We start from the raw sequence: 20,141 nt of genomic DNA, 5'->3' as shown, positions 1-20,141 counted from the left end.
GTTGCTCTACCCAATCTAAACCATTCCTAATGATAGCATAGGGGAAATTAAAGAATATAAAAGGAAATTTGATAAGTGCCACATCGTATTTAACAAAATTCTTTGAGAATGTTGCAATCTCATTATCTCCAACCATAGCTAAACCATTTCTTAGAGAGTAATCCAGATATCAGGAACCATGCTTATTCTTTGCTCTATCCTTTGGGCTCAATGTGGTATTTAGCATACGAAATGTGCCATGGACATACTGGATATCGTACATAAGCTGAAGAAAGTTTTTTTTTCTTTTTAATTTTAATTTTTTAAATTATATTTAAGGTAAACAAATTTCATATATACAGATTTAGGAATATAGAGATATGTAACAAGACAGGTGGCTCAGACCTATTCCAGTTAACACTGAAATTGAGACCATATCATTATTTCCCATGGTTCCTCAAGTTTACAATTTTTCTGTTTAACTGTTTCACTGTGGCTTTTAAAGAAAGAACTATACAATTAAACTTAATAAGGTCTTGTAAAACAAAGATTCAAATCATTTTAGAGCAAATAAACAAAGAGGACTCTTATTTCACTGAAAACCAAAATAAGAGAAACTCACACCAAAAATCAAATTTTGGAACCAAACACTCAAGGAAAAGGTAAATATGGGCAGCATATGGTGTCAGTCAGAGGTCACGCTACCCTAATCCTGCTTACACATAATAGCCCTTAGGGAAAGCCGTGTGGTTATTTTTACTTTGCTCACATATCAGCTTCTGCCTAAATCTATTCCCAAGCCTTTGTGTCCTACATACAATACTAATATGAAATTTAAAGAAAAGAGAAAAATATTAATTCATCAAAAGTTTGTTAATATTTACTTAGCTACTCTTAGCTTTTAACATCATTCCCAGTAAAAACATTAATCCTAGCATTTTCGTTAAGGGCAGTGTAAGAGTTAAGTAAAGGCCGGCGCCGCGGCTCACTAGGCTAATCCTCCGCCTGGCGGCGCCAGCACACTGGGTTCTAGTCCCGGTCGGGGCACCGGATTCTGTCCCGGTTGCCCCTCTTCCAGGCCAGCTCTCTGCTGTGGCCAGGGAGTGCAGTGGAGGATGGCCCAAGTGCTTGGGCCCTGCACCCCATAGGAGACCAGGATAAGTACCTGGCTCCTGCCATCGGATCAGTGCGGTGCGTCGGCCGCAGCGCCGGCCGCGGTGGCCATTGGAGGGTGAACCAACGGCAAAGGAAGACCTTTCTCTCTGTCTCTCTCTCTCACTGTCCACTCTGCCTGTCAAAAAAAAAAAAAAAAAGAATTAAGTAAAAAGATTTTGTATCCTTAAATAAAAGGTTTCTGGGTGAAGAAAAAGATAAATGACAAATATAGGTTTATAATGTGGAAAAATAATAATAAATGGGATGGAAACTCTTGGTTCAGGATTCAGAGCAAAAAGATTGGTAGCTGGAAATAACAGAGCAAGTCATGAAACTGAGAAGTTGGGAATGAGTTGCCCTGTTTGCAGGCTGGCAGGCAGTGAGGCTGGGTTGAGGCCTCTGTAAAGGAGGGGGCAGCGGAAGCAGAGGCTCTGATGTCAGCGCTTAGACACACACTGGACTGCCTTCTCTACAGCGCTGCGTGCCACTCAACTAACGAGTCCTCAAGTAATAGAAATCCAGTTCCTCCATTCCGTGTTTGGAAAATGGTTTTCATAATTATAATCTTATATTGCTAATTCTATACCATGAAACAGAAATAAATGTGTATGACTTTAAAAAAAGATATTTTAAATTACTAGCTCAACGTGTAATACATGATTGTTCATTGCTCCATAGACACTAGTTATTATTGTAGCATTATATAACAACTCTCCTGGACTAAATCTTGATCAGGCCACTCTGAGTGCTGTTCTGGACCAGTCCTCAGCACTGGACTATAAGAACTGCAAACTCAGCACCATTTGTATATCTATATCTATAATATTGTGTAGGTCCCACACCAAGAGACTCGAGCAAACACCAGCACTGTTCCTAACAGCTCTGGATTGTGTCTGCAGCTTAATGTCCTCAGCTCCCTTAAATGTCTGCCTGAGAAAACTGAACGCTGCCAAAAGAATTTACTGTTTATTCCAGCCAAAATCTGAGTGTAGGCCTTAACTGTCCTTTTCTTTTCGTATTTATTTTGAAAACTTGGAGTTGAAACTCCTGTCTGTGTTTCTGTGAAACATGTCTCATAGCAAGGCATATCTTCCTTAAGCACATAAGAGCCTTCCCTTTAAAATTTCATCATAAAGAAATATGGGACTGCTGACTCCCAGTCTCCCAGGGAGAGTAGGTACCTAATTTCCACAAGCACCCATTAGCAAACGCAGATGGTCTAATCTCATTGGCCACTGTGCTTAGGTTCCTCAGTGCCTTTTCTTTAGTACACTCTAGCCTTTAAACAACCTCTTGCCTTGTTTTTCAGAAGAATTGAACCTAATGTCTACACCATTCCTTTCTTGCAATCACTATAATAAGATCCTGGCAAATTGATTTCATGAGATTTATTGTCAAAAGTTACTGCCTTTTTTTTTTTTTTTTTTTTTTTTTTTTTTTTTTTTTTTTTTTTTTTTTTTTTTAATTTTTGACAGGCAGAGTGGACAGTGAGAGAGAGAGACAGAGAGAGAAAGGTCTTCCTTTGCCGTTGGTTCACCCTCCAATGGCCGCCGCTGCAGCCGGCGCACCGTGCTGATCCGATGGCAGGAGCCAGGATCCAGGTGCTTTTCCTGGTCTCCCATGGGGTGCAGGGCCCAAGCACCTGGGCCATCCTCCACTGCACTCCCTGGCCACAGCAGAGAGCTGGCCTGGAAGAGGGGCAACCGGGACAGAATCCGGCGCCCCGACCGGGACTAGAACCCGGTGTGCCGGCGCCGCAAGGTGGAGGATTAGCCTATTGAGCCACGGCGCCGGCTAAAAGTTACTGCTTTGTATAGCTAATGTATAAGCCATCAACAGTGTCCAAATCTCCCTATGTTTGTGACAGCAAATATCAGAGCACATACCTAGTGAAGGTTGCATAACCAACCATAGCAGCAATAAATGCTTTTACAGACAGTTGTTTGCAAAAAAAATTAATGATCTGGAAATTGAAATATCTCAGCTTCATTCTGATTAAAAGATGTATTTTTAATGCAATTCACATTTCAAAGAAAGAGGGTCAACAAATGCAGTTTATTGTCCTTGAGAATACACTCATGTTTTTAAGGGATGAATACATGACATTGTTTATTTCTTACCAAAGAAATAGATGCATTGATATTTTTCTTTGCCAGTTAAAGAAAACAACTACCACTAATAAAATGACACCCTGTTATCTAAGATTTATTGCACATCCAATTAGAATATGAGACAATTTAAATTATGGTTTTATTTTAATTTGTTTCTTTATGGTAGATGAGAAGAAATAAATAACTGAACAAGTGAAGAAATGAATAATGGAAGAATTCATGTGTAATCAATTTATATTTGTGCAAGAAGAAAATACTTGTGGATCCTTCCAAGGATCTTCCACAAATTATTTTCTCAATACCACCTGAGTATCTGGACTTAAAATCTTGCTCAAAAGGGTGAACACAGCAAGTGCTGGCTTACTGAGATTGGAAATAGTCACTTCCTAGTGGCTATCACTTCTAGATTAATCTGATAGATTGAAGAAATCAGTAATAATTGTATGACAGTCCCTAGCAAACCAATTGAATCTGAAAATTTTGGTGCTCCTCATATCTTGAATATCGATAATATCACAAATGCCCCCTTTGCTGTTTCAGCTGTGTGGAATGTTGTTCAAGTAACTATTGATCATATATTTTATTATTGATAAAATAATACAAATCATTATCATTGCAGTTGTCTCCTTGGAACCGTTGTGGTACAATTCATTCATACTATTGACAATTTCACCTCCCTTGTGTCAAGATAAATGATAAAATTGACAAAATATGAACATACATTCAAAATTGAAAAAATGCAGGTATAATAGAAATTTATGTCCGATCCACTGAAAGGCTTATGATGTGAGTAGATTAGTTTTGTTGAATGTCCAATCATTTATGGCTGTTTGAACCATTTGAAATTATCCTATAGACATTTATTCTATTATGTAAAATTAATTAATCATTATTTATCTGACCTAATTTCTCCCTAATAACATAGGACAAAATTCTAGAAAGCAAGCTAGATTTTCTTTCTCTCTCATCTCTTAAGTTTGCATGCATTTTATTCATTAGTTCTTTTGAATCTTCTTACCATGTATCAGTCCTTTCCTCATTATGCCTGGTTATTCATTAGTTAAGACCTTTGTGTCCTTTTATTCTGGCTGTAGTATTCTAAATGGTTTCATGGGCTAGACAAACATATTTTCCCTTATAGTACTTTTTCTTAAAAGCACATTTGAAAAACATAATTAAAAATGATCAAACACATCATTTTGGCCTATATGATACTACATAATTCACTATTGTTTCCTACTGAAACTTAGCTACTACCAACTTTTATCTAATTGCCAAATATGCTATACATCTTAGGGTTATTCAAACAGAACATACATTTTACACTTTGGTCACTTTTGTAAACCTAGTCCATCTCCTCAACTGGAAAGTGCCCATTCATCCTTAAGAGCAAGCATAGGCATCTCTCCTTAGGAGATGCCCTTCATCCTCACCCCTGTTGAGTCATTTATTCTCTCCTGTATGCACCTACCATATTTCATGCACAGGGTGCTTCTGATCATACTGAATTTATCTTCATTGTTCACCATTTAGACTAACAAACCCTGAAAGGCAGAACTGAATCATATTTGTCTTTATTATGTGTATTTTGTGCATGTCCAGCTTGATAGCTTGCTTTTAAAAACTATCTTCATTCCCCTGTGGGTTGGGTTATCAGTCTTCTAATTAAGGATTTCTTCCTTCTATTTCAGCCACACTGCATGGTTGGGTTAATGAAACTCCTGCTTTTATGGTCCTTTCCTCTATAGTTGAAGCTTCAGCTTGGATCATTTATTTTTCATTTATTTAGGATGTATTTGTATGTACTTGATAGTGGTGGGGAAGAAGGAAGGAAGGAAGGAAGGAAGGAAGGAAGGAAGAGAGGAAGGGAGGGAGGGAGGGAGGGAGGGGTGGGAGGGAGAGACTTTCCATCTACTGGTTCACTCCCCAGATGTCTGCAACAGCTGGAGCTGGACTGGGCTGAAGCCAATAACTCAATCTGGTCTTCCACGCCAGGGACAGGGACCTGACTACTTGAGCTGTCATTTGCTGTTTCCTAGAGTTTACATTAGCAGGAATCTGGAATTGGAAGCAGAGATGGGACATGAACCCAGGCACTTCAGTATGGGATGTGAGTTTCCCATGTGGTGTCTCTACTGCCAACAAATGCCCATGTCTGGATTCAGTTCTTGCTTCCTGTCTTTCACACTTTGAAATCACTATGTAAACTCTATTTATTTTATTTTGAAGCTGCCAGTCTTTACCTTCTAAGCATAGCCACATAAATCCATTTTATACCTAAAATAAAATTCTACCTGGGTCTCATCCCCTTGCTTGGTGGGTAAAGTGCATATCCAAAAGTGTACAAATAAATAGATGTTAAGTAACTTCGTGGTTATAGAAAACATGGATGTTTAAAATATTTTAATGCCTTTGGACTGACATTGCTTTGCAGTGGGTTCAGCAGCCGCCTTTGACACCAGCATCCTATATAAGCACTGGTTCAAGTCCAGGCTGCTCTGCTTCTCATCTAGTTCCCTGCTGCTATACCTGGGAAAGCAGAAAGATGACCCCAATGTCACCCATTTCAGAGACTTGGATAGAGTTCCAAGTTCCTGACTTCAGCTTGGCCCACCCCTAGCCGTTGTGGCTAATTGGGAAGTGAAGCCGTGAACCCATAGATGAAAGATCTCTCCCTCCCTTTCTCTCTATAAATTACAATGTAATTTATGTATTTCTAATGTATTTATTTATTTGAACGGCACAACTAGAGAGAGAGAGAGAGAGAGAGAGAGAGAGAGAGAATCTTTTATCTGTAGGTGCATTTCCCAAAGGGCTGCAGTGGCTGCAGCTAGGCCAATCTGGAGCCAGGAGACAGAAGCTTCTTCTGGGTCTCCCACATGGGTTCCTTGGCCCAACACTTGGGCCATCTTATGCTGCTTTTCCAAGCACATTACTTATTTGAACATCAGAGTTATGGAGAGAGTGGGAGGGACAGAGAGATTGTCCCAACCTATACTCTATTTTTTTAATTTCAAATTTATTTACTTGAAAGGCACATGGGATGCTGGCTTCACTGCTGGCAGCTCAGCCTGCTATGCCACAGCACAACTCTCCTGAATGTTCTTTTACACCAAGGAACAATATTATTTTCATCATTAGAATTTTATATTATCTAATGCTGCATGAACAGTATAAATCATTTAAATTTGGAGGGTTAATATTTTATCTCTTTCCCTTGAAAAACTGCATAAATATTATTTTTTATCTTTAGACATGTTTCATAACTTTTAAAACTTGAGTACAGCTAATAATGAGGAGTAATTGATCAGAGTTGATTTGCCTTGTCTGAAATATTATTTCTGAGGAAAGTTGCACAGTAAATGTTTTCATATCTGTCTACATATAAGTATATTTTCATATTTAAGAAATCGGGCCACTTAATATGCATTGAGGGGTTTAAATTTAATAACAGTAATTATTGCTGCTAGCACAGGATTTGGAAGGTCACTAATCAATTGATGTTCATTTAATTTAAATAAAAGAATCTCAGCGTTAATTCAGTTTAGATGCATGTTTCTTTTATGAAATAAATAATTATAACCAAATTAAGCTTTTATGTATGAATCAGATTTATGTCCACAGGGTTTACTTGAAATCAACTACAAGTGTATAATTTAAAATGAAAAAAAAAATAATTTTCTCTACGTATAGTAAACCTTAGGGAATAGACTATACTTAATGTATTATTTTGGTGTTCTCCAAAGAAAGCATGTGTTTTTGTTCCATTAAATATGAGGACATAATATGTTTTTATCTCTAGTCAATTAAAATTAGAACTAGATTATTTTTTCAATTTTTAGGGAAACATAGTGAAATGTTTTATACACATTTTTTGTGTAGAGAGGAAAATTTGAGGTATCTTATGATGGTATGACCCGTAGAATGGTAATTACATTACCATTTACCAAGGGGGATAAATAGAATGAATGGCCAGTAAGAAATAATGCATTTTTCTTCTTTCTCTCTTCCTGCTGGATGGGGAATGATTTTAAGGCGAAAGGAACAGGAATGTGGCTAAACTAGGGAGACTGAGAAGAAATACAGGAGCTTAAGATGCTGGTTTACTAGGCTGTGCACAAATCTTCTGCATTGATCATGAAGTCTGCCCTACCCCTAAGGCACTTGGGGTAAATGCAGAGTAATTAAATCTTCTATTAGTTGCTCTATTGCATTTAATTCATTGTCTCTCCAGATATCTAGGTTCCTCATATTCATTGCCCTGTGTAAAAGACTCGAGTACTTTTAAATTCTGTTGTCATTAACATATGTGTTCCTTATTGGCTTATGTGCCATTTTTTTTTTCAAGTTATAGTCAATTGTAGATCTAATTATCTGGGTAAAATACTTCTTAGATCAGAATAAGTTTAACTGTCTATTGGATTTGAATCCAATTCTGCAACATACCAGCAATGTGACTATGGAAATACATCTGATATTTTTTGTTGTAAAATGGTTAAAGCATACCTATGTCATGGGATCAGTATAGGTGGACTGAGATAATGTGGGTAAATGATTTAAACAGTGCTTGTCCTAAACATTCACTATAAGAAAATATTTGTGAGATGCAAGAGTTAAAACATTTGGACAAATACAAGCTGATAGTTTTAAGGCATAAGAATTAATTAATGGCATTTCTAAAGAGAATCTTCAAAAACTCAAGATTTGCCCAGGATAGAGGGTCTCTTCACTCCTTTTAAGGCTATGATCTGAACAGGCTACAGTAGGAGGAATAGTGCAAACAAAACTCATGGGAAAGGATAAACATAAAGGCAATAAATAATAACTTCTGACAGCTGTTTAACCATGGAATTCCCTCAGTATCATTTATGGAACTCTCAAGGAATACAAAGCAAAATAAAGCTTATATTTTCAATATTTAGAGAAATTATGTTAATAGCATGAATACATTAAAATAATCAAACTACATATAAGAAGCATTAAGCCAATATTTAGCTATCAAATAAATTATAAATATTTCTGCTTTTACACTAATTTTCTCTAGGGAGCAAATGAAGTTATTTATTGATATTCAGTGTTCTTCAAAATGTCTTCCTTATAAAAATGTTAAATTAATTTTGGTGGGGATGTGGTTAAGAAAATACAGCTTTCTACCAACACATATAACTATGTGATTTATATAATAAATGCAACCACAACAGCAGTATATTTTCTGGATGTTAATGGCCTGAAATTCTTTTCAGTAGCAGCATTAATCAGTCAAGGATGGGTTATTTTATGGTCCTTAATGGCCTTTGTTGATAGATGGAGATTTTGTTTACAGATTATTCTTCATTGAACTACCATGCATTGCAAGCTATGATTCTTAAGAGTTGTTCTCAAATACACATTTTGCTCTTAAGAAATCTGTTTACAGCTAAATTAAGTTATGTAATTGCATTCTTTATTAAGAATAGGTAATGGAGCAGTATGCTACAAACGCCTTTTCCTCAGACATTAGTGTGAATGTCTTAAACATACAATTTTTCTTTAAGAAATATTTCTCTGTTTATGTGCAAGTTTATGAGCCTATTTGCTGTTGCTCCTGAGTAATTTATGTAGAATACATAACATTTGAAATTTACTTTAAGATGTTTGACTACTATAATGAATATCTGCCTTCAGGTCAGCCATTACCAACAATTTTCATTTTTAAAAAATGAACAAAAAACAGAAGTACCCATTTATATTTTCTAGATGTTTTAATAATGTTTGCTATATTGAGAGTTCATTGGTGATAGTTTTAATAACAGTCACAGTCAATGTTTTGTTTCACATAGAATAATTGTTTATTGTGGCTTTCAGGGTAACATTATTCACAGGCTTATAGTACATAATTATCATTCATCTTGGTTCTAATATTATTTTGCTCACATAAATCTTGTAGATTGAGTACAAAATCAGAAATGTTAGGGTATGTTTTTACTTTGAAGTACATTTTTATTTCCCAAACATTATAGACTTTAAAATTCTCCACCTAGGGATTTAATGTGTTTCTTTGTTTCCTTTATTTATTTGTTTGGTATTTGGTTTCATAGCGAAAAAGGAACTGTAGAAAACATATGGTTGCATTTGGCAAACCCATGTAACCAAGACTTCCTTAACTTAATTCACAGAGAAGGTTAGTGTTTTTTTCCCCTCAAAGGACTTAGTGCTCACTTCTAAATAACACTATATGACTGATGACAACATTTTATCTGATGTCTTGGAATTTTCTTAAGTTTTATTTATTTGAAAGGTGGAACAACAGAGGTATAAAGTGAATGAATAAGAATTTTATATGATTTTTCCACATGAGTGGCAGGGATGCAAGTACTTGATCCATAACAAGTTGATTCCCAGGTTCTGCATTAGTAGGAAATTAAATCAGTAGCAGGTAGGGACTCAAACTTAGGTATTTCAATTTGGGATGCGAGCATTCCAAATGGAATCTTAACTGCTGTGCCACAAAACTCAAACCCTGTTCCTGATCAATCTTTCTAGCTAGCATAGGTTGATATAATATGCCATTTTTAATGTACTGCCTTTCATAGTTATCAGTCAATGTAAAGTTTGTGAAAAATTTGAATTAAATGATATTTGTTTAAAAGCAAAAAAAAAATTGAAATTCATACATGGTTTTTTTTCATAATATACATTTATCACGAACCTTTTGAAGACCTCATATTTACAACTACCTGCCATTTAATCTTAAGTTTGTGTCACTTTCAAAATTGTACATTAAAAACTTTAGACTAGGGGCCAGCACTGTGGAGTTAGTGAGCTAAACATCCTTGTAGGGTTCTGGCATCCCATATGGGCACTGACTCTAGTCCTGCCTACTCCTCTGATCCAGCTCTATGGCCTGGGAAAGCAGTAGAAGATGGCCCAAATGCTTGGGCCCCTCATCCATATGGGGGACCTGAAAGAAGCTCCTGGCTCCTGGCTTCAGATCAGCTCAGCTCATTGTGGCCGCTGGGGAGTGAACCAGCAGATAGAAGACCTTTTTCTCTGACTCTCTCTCTCTCTCTCTCTCTCTCTCTCTCTAACTATAACTCTTAAATAAACAAGTAAAATCCTTAAAAATGAAAAAAAAAAAAACTTCATACTAGTTAGACTCCATGAAAGAGAACACAGTTTTTACATATTTTTTATATTTAGCTTCTTTTTTAAATCTAATATGGAGGGATCACATTTAAATAGCCGTATGGCTTATGAGGATACAAAATACTTTTAGACAAATTAACTCATCAGATTTTCTATCTATCTATCCATGTATCTTAAAGGCAGAATGATAGAAGGAGAGAACAGGAGAGATAGATTTTCCATCTGCTGATTCAATCTCAAAATGGCCACAATGATCAGTCTGGGCCAGGCCAAAATCAGGAGCCAAGAACTCCATCCTAGTACTTGGGTCATCTTCTGCTGCCTACCCAGGTGCATTAGTAGGAACCTGGATTGGATGTGGAGCATCTGGTACTAGAACCAGTACTCAGATATGGGATGCCAGTGGTGCAGGCAGCAGCTTAACCCATGCACACCATGTCAGACCCTTAGTCTCACAATAATCCCTTGAGATAGACAGAGAAAGTTTCGTTTTGCTTTCATCACTGCTTTTGACAAGTTAGGATATTTAACACATCTATAACAGATCGGACTTGCCCCTACTCAGACTTACAGCATCTAATGTATGGTATTTCACTGTCATCATTATAGCATATTAATTGACCTCTTTAGGAAGAGATAATTCTCCAAAGATTATATGAATATTTGGTTTCCAGATACATTTAAGCTGTTGGTGCAATATTGGCCTTGAATGTGCATAAATCTCTTTACTTTTAATTAGTCTTTTCTGTATTAGATCTAAGAAGTAATGGAACCCAGAAAATTATCAGTCATCCAAAACTCTTACTTCAGTCAGGAGATAATTTGTAACTAATATAGTAGTTTTAACAGACCGTCAGACATGATGGAATAATCACAAGTTTTAGAGTTGTGTAAGGGCATTTCAATTAATGGTTCCATTACTTCTGATTTATTTGACTCTGATCAAGTCAGTTGTGTACTTTCTGTCTGAATTTTCCACTTATGAGTAGAATCACATTTGGTTGTTGCAAAATAACATAATAATGGTGTTGATTTTAAAAGGCTGGATTTTTTGAGTGCACCAAATATCCAGAATTATTAAAATAGTTATTAATAACATATTCACTTAGAAATACATAAACAGTGACCAACAAGGAGAGTGATTAGCAGCAAATTGGTTTTGCATTATAATCTAGGAAAATATAATTACTGCAAACTAAAATAATGACAAATGCTCATTGCCATAGTGCTTGTATTATTCCAATACACAAAATTTCATCTTAAAGAGGTGCTCCTTTATTCATACTGACTGTCAAACACACAAAAAATGTGATCTTTGAAATTATACATTCTATTGGAAGACATTGATAAATGATATACGCAAGAGTTACTAAACAAAGGACTTATATAATGTGCCAAAGGATGGTGGCTACTATGAATGAAACAAAAAGAATGGCCAATGGGGATTGGGAGAGGACATAGAGAAATTTGGAACATTAAGTATGAACTATCAACTAGGCCTCACTGACAAGGAGATGTTTAATTACTAGCTTGAAAGAGGTGAAGAAATTACATAATTTTATTTCTTAGAGAAAGGTATTCCAAGGAGAGCGATCATCAAGGAAAGGTCTTTTAATACCTGGTAAAGCATGGGGGAAACCCTTCAAGACATTGGCCTAGCCAAATACTTCTTGAATAAAGAAAGGCCACCACAAAACACACCAAACACTAGAGTAAGGGAGAAAGTTTATTGTTGGGGCTGGGGGAACCCTACAGGCTGCCTCCCCATGCATGCAAGAATAGCTGTACCAGGAGATCATATCTTCTATTTCTTTGCAGAGGTAAGGAAGTGGAAGCAGTGAATCCCATTAGGGTAGAGGTGGAGCTGATGCTTGTGTTTGGGCCATTTGGTCACTTAACTTCTAGTAAGCCAGGCTGGGCTTAGGAAAGAAGATTATTGTACAAGATGACTATGGGGCCAGAGCCTAAGATGGCATCCGGGGCTTGAGATGGCACCCCAGATAAGACAGCACAATTTCACTAACATATAAGACCCCATAAGCCCAGTAAGAAAGGCAAAAATAGATAACTGAGACGACATCAAGCTAAGAAGCTTCTCCACAGCAAAGGAAACACTCAATAGAGTGAAGAAGCAACTGATAGAAAGGGAGAAAGTATTTGCAAACTATACATTTTATAAAGGATTAATATCCAGGATATATAAGGAGCTCAAAAAACTCAACAAAATAAACAGTCTAATTATGAAATGGGCAAAGGATATGAACAGGTGTTTTTCAAAGGATGAAGTGCAAATGGACTACAGACACCAGAAAAGATGTTCAGGGTCACTAGCCATCAGGGAAATGCAAATCAAAACCACAATGAGGTTTCACCTCATCGCAGTTAGAATGACTCTCATCCAGAAATCAAAATATAACAGTTTCCAGCTAGAATGTAGGGGAAAATATACCCTAGCACACTGTTGTTGGGAATGCAAACTAGTAGAAACTTTATGGAAGACAGAATGGCAATTTCTCAGAAATCTGAAAACAGCTCTACCATATGACCCAGCCATTGCACTGCTGGGAATTTACCCAAAGGAAGTGAAATCAGCATATGAAAGAATTATCTATAATATAAATAATATATAATATATATATTATATATTTATAGCAGCTCCACTCACAATTGCTGAGAAAAGGAATCAACTCAGATATTTATCATCTGATGACTGGATAAAGAATTTTTGGTGCATATACTTAAAGGAATACTATTCAGCTGTAAAAAACCAAAATCCTGTCATTTTGCAACAAAAGTGAAGCAATTAGAAACCATTACGTTTAATGAAATAAGCCAGTCCAAAAAAGACAAATATTATATGTACTTCCTGATTTGGGGAAGATAATATCAGAGTACAAAAAAGTAACATATGTGAGTGAAACTGACATTATGAAATTTGATGATTGTTTATGGCCATTTTGTCTATACTCTTAAGGAACAGTAGTTTTTCGACTTAATAGTTGTTGAATCATTTACATAGTGGAGTTTTAAGATTGCAATTATAAAATAAACTGAAAATATATCATTGCAAAAATTAAAAGAAAAAATAAGGAAGGAAGAGGTGTGGCAGTGAGGGAATATAGAGTTGGGAAGTATTATGCTCTTAAATCCATGTATATGAAATTTGTTCACCTTTTTAAATAAAAGATTTTTGAAAAGAATATTTCATATATGGGCTGGCGCTCTGGCACAGCAGGTTAATGCCCTGGCCTGAAGCGCCGGCATCCAATATGGGCACCGGTTTGCGACCCAGGTGCTCCACTTCCAATGCAGCTCTCTGATGTGGCCTGGGAAAGTAGTAGAAGATGGCCCAAGTCCTTGGGCCTCTGCACCCATGTGGGAGACCCAGAAGAAGCTCCTGGCTCCTGGCTTCAGATCCGCGCAGCTCAGGCCATTACGGCCATCTGGAGAGTGAACCAGCAGATAGAAGACCTCTCTCTCTCTGCCTCTCCTCTCCTGATTTTTGAATAAATAAATAAATCTTACAAAAAAATATTTTATATGTTTAATGAGGAGCAAACAAAAAACATGACTAGAGGGGAGTAAAAAAGTATAGACTGCTAGGTGAGATCAGATAGAAGTAGAGGTGAAAACTTTTAGGATAGTGGGAAAATATCATAACCTAATTACTTTGAGCTATTATACATAATGTCATTTAGCATCTGTACTTGGGAAATATCAGCAACACTGACAAACACTGTATTGATTCCACAACTCTTAAAATTCATTGGAACTTATTTTCAGGTTTAAATATTTCTATTTCCTTCTACTGATAAGTCACCATTCTCAGTTCTTCTCCAAAGTATGATATATCATAAGTTTATAAAACCAAAATTATGTACTTCCTAAAAACTTTCCATGCAGTTTTAAACCTTAATGTTTTGGAACTTTCTACATGATTTGTACAAATTATATGAAAATATTTATTTTAAAGTATGAACACAAAAACACTGGCAAGGTGACATCAGAACATGTAAGTGAGCAAAGTAGGTTTACCAAATACATTGCAATAGTTTTTAAACTGAAAAATAAATATATTAAGTCATTACTTGTATTAGCAGTAAGTATAACACTAGTTTGGATGCCTTCTCTGATTATTTTAGCAATGTAATAAAGAAACTAGTCTCATTTTCAAATTTATATAATATTCTTCCAAACAAAGTTTTGCTACTGATGCTAAGCAGTTATGTCTCTATTGCAAATAAATGGATAAGAAATAAATACTGGCAATCCTTGCTTTGCATAGTAGTGTGGGATTATAAGATGGAATAGTACAAGATCATTTCAGTTACCAATAGAGAAAATTAATATTATTAAGTGACTTTTAAAACTTTTTCTAGAACATTAAATACTCTTTTACGGACATTATACTTTTATAGAAAAAATTTTAAAAAAACATTAAATCTAACATTTATTTAGCACACTATAAATTAGAATGAGAATTAAAGAATTAAACCCAGCTATTTCTTTGTATAAGTCTATTTACTTCCAATTCAATGTATTCAGCCAATATTAGTATTCTTATTTTTCATTTCTGTGCTTGTCTTTGATATTCTATATCAATTACCTCTTCTCATTACCTTGAAATTAAAGATATAAGATTATTTTTAGTTAAAAGTGTTGTAGTAATTGTTTGCTTACAGTATGAAGTGAATGATTTTCCTTTTTCCTTAAAAAATTTCCAAATCTTGAATTTGTACCATTTCCTATGCTTTATTACTTGATGATTTCAGTACTGTGAAGTATCTCTGGGAATTCCGTTACTTTGTTTTCTATTTTGTGGTGTTGTTGAGGCATCATTCAGACTGGTACATCATTATAATTTTCACTACAACCATTTTCTTCATTTATGTCAGTAAGTTTATCTTCACTAAGATGCTCCGGTTGAAATCTACAGTCTTGAATGACAGCAGTATCAACATTCCCACAGTCAAGTCTCTCTCATATAGCTTCATTTCACTAGCTCACATCTTACTTGGTTTGTTGTACTTTTGTTTGTTCACTATATTATCACCTTTTTTGTGTAATTCTCTCTACTATTTATTTGTGAAAAGGCTCACATGAGTTGTTGGTTGAGAAAAAAGGAGGGAACATGACTGAACACAGCTCTGTTTACATGTCGTTAAAATTTAGATGTGCAATGATCACAAACTTGAAAGAAGTGATGTGATTGATCATTGATCATTAATCGCATCACTTACTTAAAGTATGATTTGGGGCTACAGAACTATAAGTAAGGGCTCTATTTGGTAATCACATCAGAAATACCTTGTGGACTGATGTAGTTTAATTAAATCATGGTGACCGGAATATGTTCAGGAAGGATTTGCAAAGTGAGGTCTACTTGTAGTTAGGGACTTATGCCATGGAGTCAATTGTGTTCAGATCTAAACTTTAGCCTTCCTTAGTTATGTGGCTTAAACCTCAGTTTCCACACTTATCACACGGGATAAGAGTATGCTCAATATTACAAGATTGTGTAAAAGATGAAAAAGGTGATGCAAGTAGACAAGGTGCTTGAGGATATATAGCAGTCAATATACACTAGGTATTACATTATTGTTTATATTCCATTAAGACTAGAAGCCTCAAGGTGCATCCACATTCGTTAATCATGGCCTGGAACACAGTGGGCACACAGTCCAGCCATTAAATCAATGAACTTCACTTTCTCTCTTTGTGAACCATACATAAATAAATAAAATTAAGGTCATATGTAATTCTTAACCCGCAAAAAATTGTTTTTGGGAGCATTTAAAGATTTATTTCTCATTCTCTGCGACCCCCAACTTCCTATCTGTGATAGAATAGTAGTAACTGCTCTTTTTAAAATGAAAATTACATGATATGGGTGAGCATAATCAAAATACTACAAAAAGAGGTCTAATTTTTCTGGAAATTAGCCTTAAAGGAAAAAGGAGTGAATCCATTTCTGGCTTGATTCAATAATCAATTTTATTAATCCCATTTCTCTTCTTGGGATAGAGCTATCTGCACAAATCTATTGAGCTTTTTCAGATACCATCAGATTAACTCACTTGTGCCTTTGAGGCAGAGATGAAGTGGCTTTTTTTCAAAACTCAAGTGCCCTACCCACAGGAAAGCAATATTATTTTTCATTTAATGAGCTTTAGCACATGAACAATTAAGAAGACATAAATGAATGAAGCTAATCAGCCAAAAGCAACAGCTTGCCTCTGGGAGCCTGCTGAAGTGGATTGTGGCTCTTATCTGTAGTGCTATCTGTTAAGCTAATAGCACCAAGGGGTAGAAGAGTGCTGACTAGCAATTGCACAGCTTTGGTACAATGTTTTTAAATTTCTTATTAAAAATACATATGGCTGAGAGGACTAATGCTGATAAAACAGAAGGAAGCTGTTGATTGACAGTTGTCAGATCGCTAATAAAGAAAGCAAGAAAAATAAAAGCAGCTATTTTCTTAGTTGATGTATTAGCAACTGCTCTGAGAACTGCTTCCAATCACTGCAAGCCAACTCTTCTTTTTAACGTAGGAGGTAAGACATTCAATGAATTGCAGATCGAATAGCAGTTTTGTTCATAATTTTAATAAGGGCCAAATTTTAAAATATTCAGCTCCTAGAAACTGGGAGAAATATCTGCTGGGAAATGGTAATTTATAGTATATTGCTATTTTGGGAGCACCAGAATGAAGAACTGGAAAACCTCACAGGATTGATGTCCCAATTAAAATAGTTCAGCTTGAACTTGGAGTATGCACCGTGTGGGTTATTTAATCTAAATCTTTAGAGCAGACTATTTCTAGGCCTCATTTTTAACTTTTAAGAAGCTAAGAGAACCTATATATCCAGAGTCCCTGAAAAGTGGCCTTCTTAAACTACGTTATATATTAAAGTATATTAACATGTTGTTCTTGGAAGATTTTTATATAGAATTTGGTGTAGTGTTCATATTTTGCTCTTACAAAAATGATATTTTTTACTGCTTTCATAAAATGGAAGCTAAACTCCCATTGACCAAAGCATTCTTTTAACTAGTGACATTTCCTTTTCTTTCTTTTCTCTTTCCCTTTTGTTTTGTTTAATATGTAAAATAACCACACTTTTTATACAACTACACTATCATTCCTAACGAGATATTAGCCAATTTCTATTACTTGCAGTCCTGATTTGTATGCATAGTCACCTATATAGTTGACTGTATTGTTCTGCCCTTGGATATTTACCACAGTTCTTTCTGCACAAACAGGCAGATTGTGAAGAGGGGTAGAGATGAATTGGAGCACAGAAAACGGAAGGAAAATGTAGGGAGGATATCAGAGGAGATGGGAGGCAGAGATAAATTAAGAAAGAAAAAGACTTTCTGAAGCAGAAGATTGCAATTTAACTGGTAAAGAATGAAGATATAAAATTATCTTACTAAGGATAATATAGTATCCATAATTATGCATTTAAAAGACAACCTTATCAATACTGTGAATTGATAAATCTTGTTACATATTTCTTTGAAAAAATACTAGAGCATTTGCAACCTTTTAATAGAAGCTATTTGATTTTGAAAATAATTTCTTATATAATAATGAGATAATTCTTTTATTCTGCAGTTAAAAGTAGATGGTTTTTCCATTCTGAATCTTGTGTATATTCATTTTTTCTATATGTCTATATTTTATATTCTAAATCAAAGAACATTTAATGTATTTCTATTTTCAGATCAAATATTTCCTTATTGACCTTTAAGTTCAGTCTTAATGTAAAATGATAGACGTGATATTTACATTTAGGCAGTATTTTTGGGTAAGCCATTTCAAGTTCAAATAAACAGTTGTTTTTAAATTGGCATAGTCTGAAGGATTATAATGCAGGTGTTAAATATACTTTAGACAGCCTATTTTCATACATTTCTTTTAAAATAGCAGAAAACAAATTTAATTTCTGTTCCTTTCAGAGTTGTAAATGAGGATTGTAATTGAAGCCACTTGTATTGTTGATTAGGATATGTACATTGTTTTCCCTATAGAATTTGAGATGAAGATCTCACCTGCTTTATATTTGTACGTTGGGATTATTATATGTTTGGATACTATTACATTCAGAATTCTGTGTGTGCCTTCCCATCTGTAGGTCAAACAAAGAAAACTTTTGCCAGTTATAATATCCACTGCCTATATAGAACTCCTCTTACGTTCATCTTAGTATTATCTGCATGCCCACACTTAGAGTATTGCTTTGAGATTTCTTTGACTTTGACTTAACTATAAAAAAGTGGCATAAATAAATCTTTCATTTATAATGTATAAATGAGGAAAGCATCAATTATCCAAGTAGCATTAGTAAAAACAAACAAAAGAAGCTCTAAAAATGTTTTAATTAGTATACCGTTTGGCATAATATTCTATATATTCTAGTCTTTGAATCAAACTCATTAATTCAATGAATCAAATATTTCATATGAGAGATTTGATTTTTTTATATATACAAAAGAATAATTTCATTACTATAATGTTAAAAAGGTAAGACTTACCCATATATTATCTTGAGCTTCAAACATTGGATATAGTATATCTGACAAGGACAACAAGTATTAAGTAACACAAAATTCCGGATAGCATCAGAAAGTATATTCAAGATTCCAGTGTACCAGTAATGCTCCATATCTTTTAGTTGACTGGCACGAGATACACATTTTGATTTGATTTTTATTATTTAATTATCTACTAGAAATGCACATTCTTGTGTGTATACATGTTTTACACACACACACAGAGCAATGCACTTCTCATATTTTACAATGTATCTTCAATTCTTAGAACTATTTTTTGTCTTTTGAGGCACAAATAATAAGATAAAAAAATAGGGGCCAGTGTTGTAGGAAAGTAGGTGAAGCCGCCACCCGTGATGCCAACCTTCCATGTGGGTGCGAGTTTGAGTCCTGGCTGCTCCACTTCTGATCCAGTTCCAGGTCGCCTCTGAAGATGACCCAAGTCTTTGCGCCTCTTCATTCACATGGGATGAAATTCCTTTTTGTGACCATTTAGGGAAAGAACCAGTTAATGGAAGATCTCTCTGTCTCTGTCTCTTTCTCTGTAACTTCGCCTTTTAAATAATAATATTTAGAAGAAAAAACAAATTAGTGTTTTAAAAATAAATGGTTCAAAAATTATTTAACAGCTGTCTGTGAAGGGATGAGCTAGAAATAAAACGAAATACATCTGTTTTTATAATTGTGTTGTTTTCTGAATCATGGCCAATTTTTTATAAATGTCACTTTTTGTTTTGTTTTCCTTTGCCTTGGCCATTTTCTTTCTTCCTCTCTTAGTTCTTCATTATTCACCTAGAGGAAAAACAGTAAGCTATGCATTCATATAATATATAATTAGAATTGTGGATAATTGCACTATGACATTAAAAAACAAAACATACAGAACAGCTAATAAAGCAATAATTTCATTTTACCTCATAAGATTATGTAACTTAATATTTTTGTAGCACCAAAACAGGTTTTTGGAAAAGTGATTATTATACAGATCAGAAGTCCCAGGGTGTAAGCACTGAAATAGTTTCAAGTAGATATATAGGGAGATTTTTTTGTCCTGTATTTTACAAGCAGATCAGCAATCTTAAAACTGTGTTTCTCATGATTATATTGGAAAAACAGTCAATATATTTTAAAACTGCAGAATAGTGTTTTACTTTTTAAAATCCAATGTGTCAGCAGCAAAGCTGGCCTTTGCGATAGGCAGAAGCAATATAA

The 20,141-nt window shown here is 35.0% G+C and overlaps 1 protein-coding gene across 1 annotated transcript in view; it reads left to right on the top strand.

The window, feature by feature from the left end:
* Positions 1–20,141, top strand: part of LOC100356485 (protocadherin-15) — a 1,660,811-nt gene that overhangs the window by 941,564 nt on the left and 699,106 nt on the right.

Source organism: Oryctolagus cuniculus, chromosome 15 (genome assembly GCF_964237555.1).
Source record: "Oryctolagus cuniculus chromosome 15, mOryCun1.1, whole genome shotgun sequence".
Taxonomy (NCBI): Eukaryota; Metazoa; Chordata; class Mammalia; order Lagomorpha; family Leporidae; genus Oryctolagus; species Oryctolagus cuniculus.
Note: the sequence above shows the minus strand (reverse complement) of the source record. Positions and strands in the feature narration are given on the sequence as shown.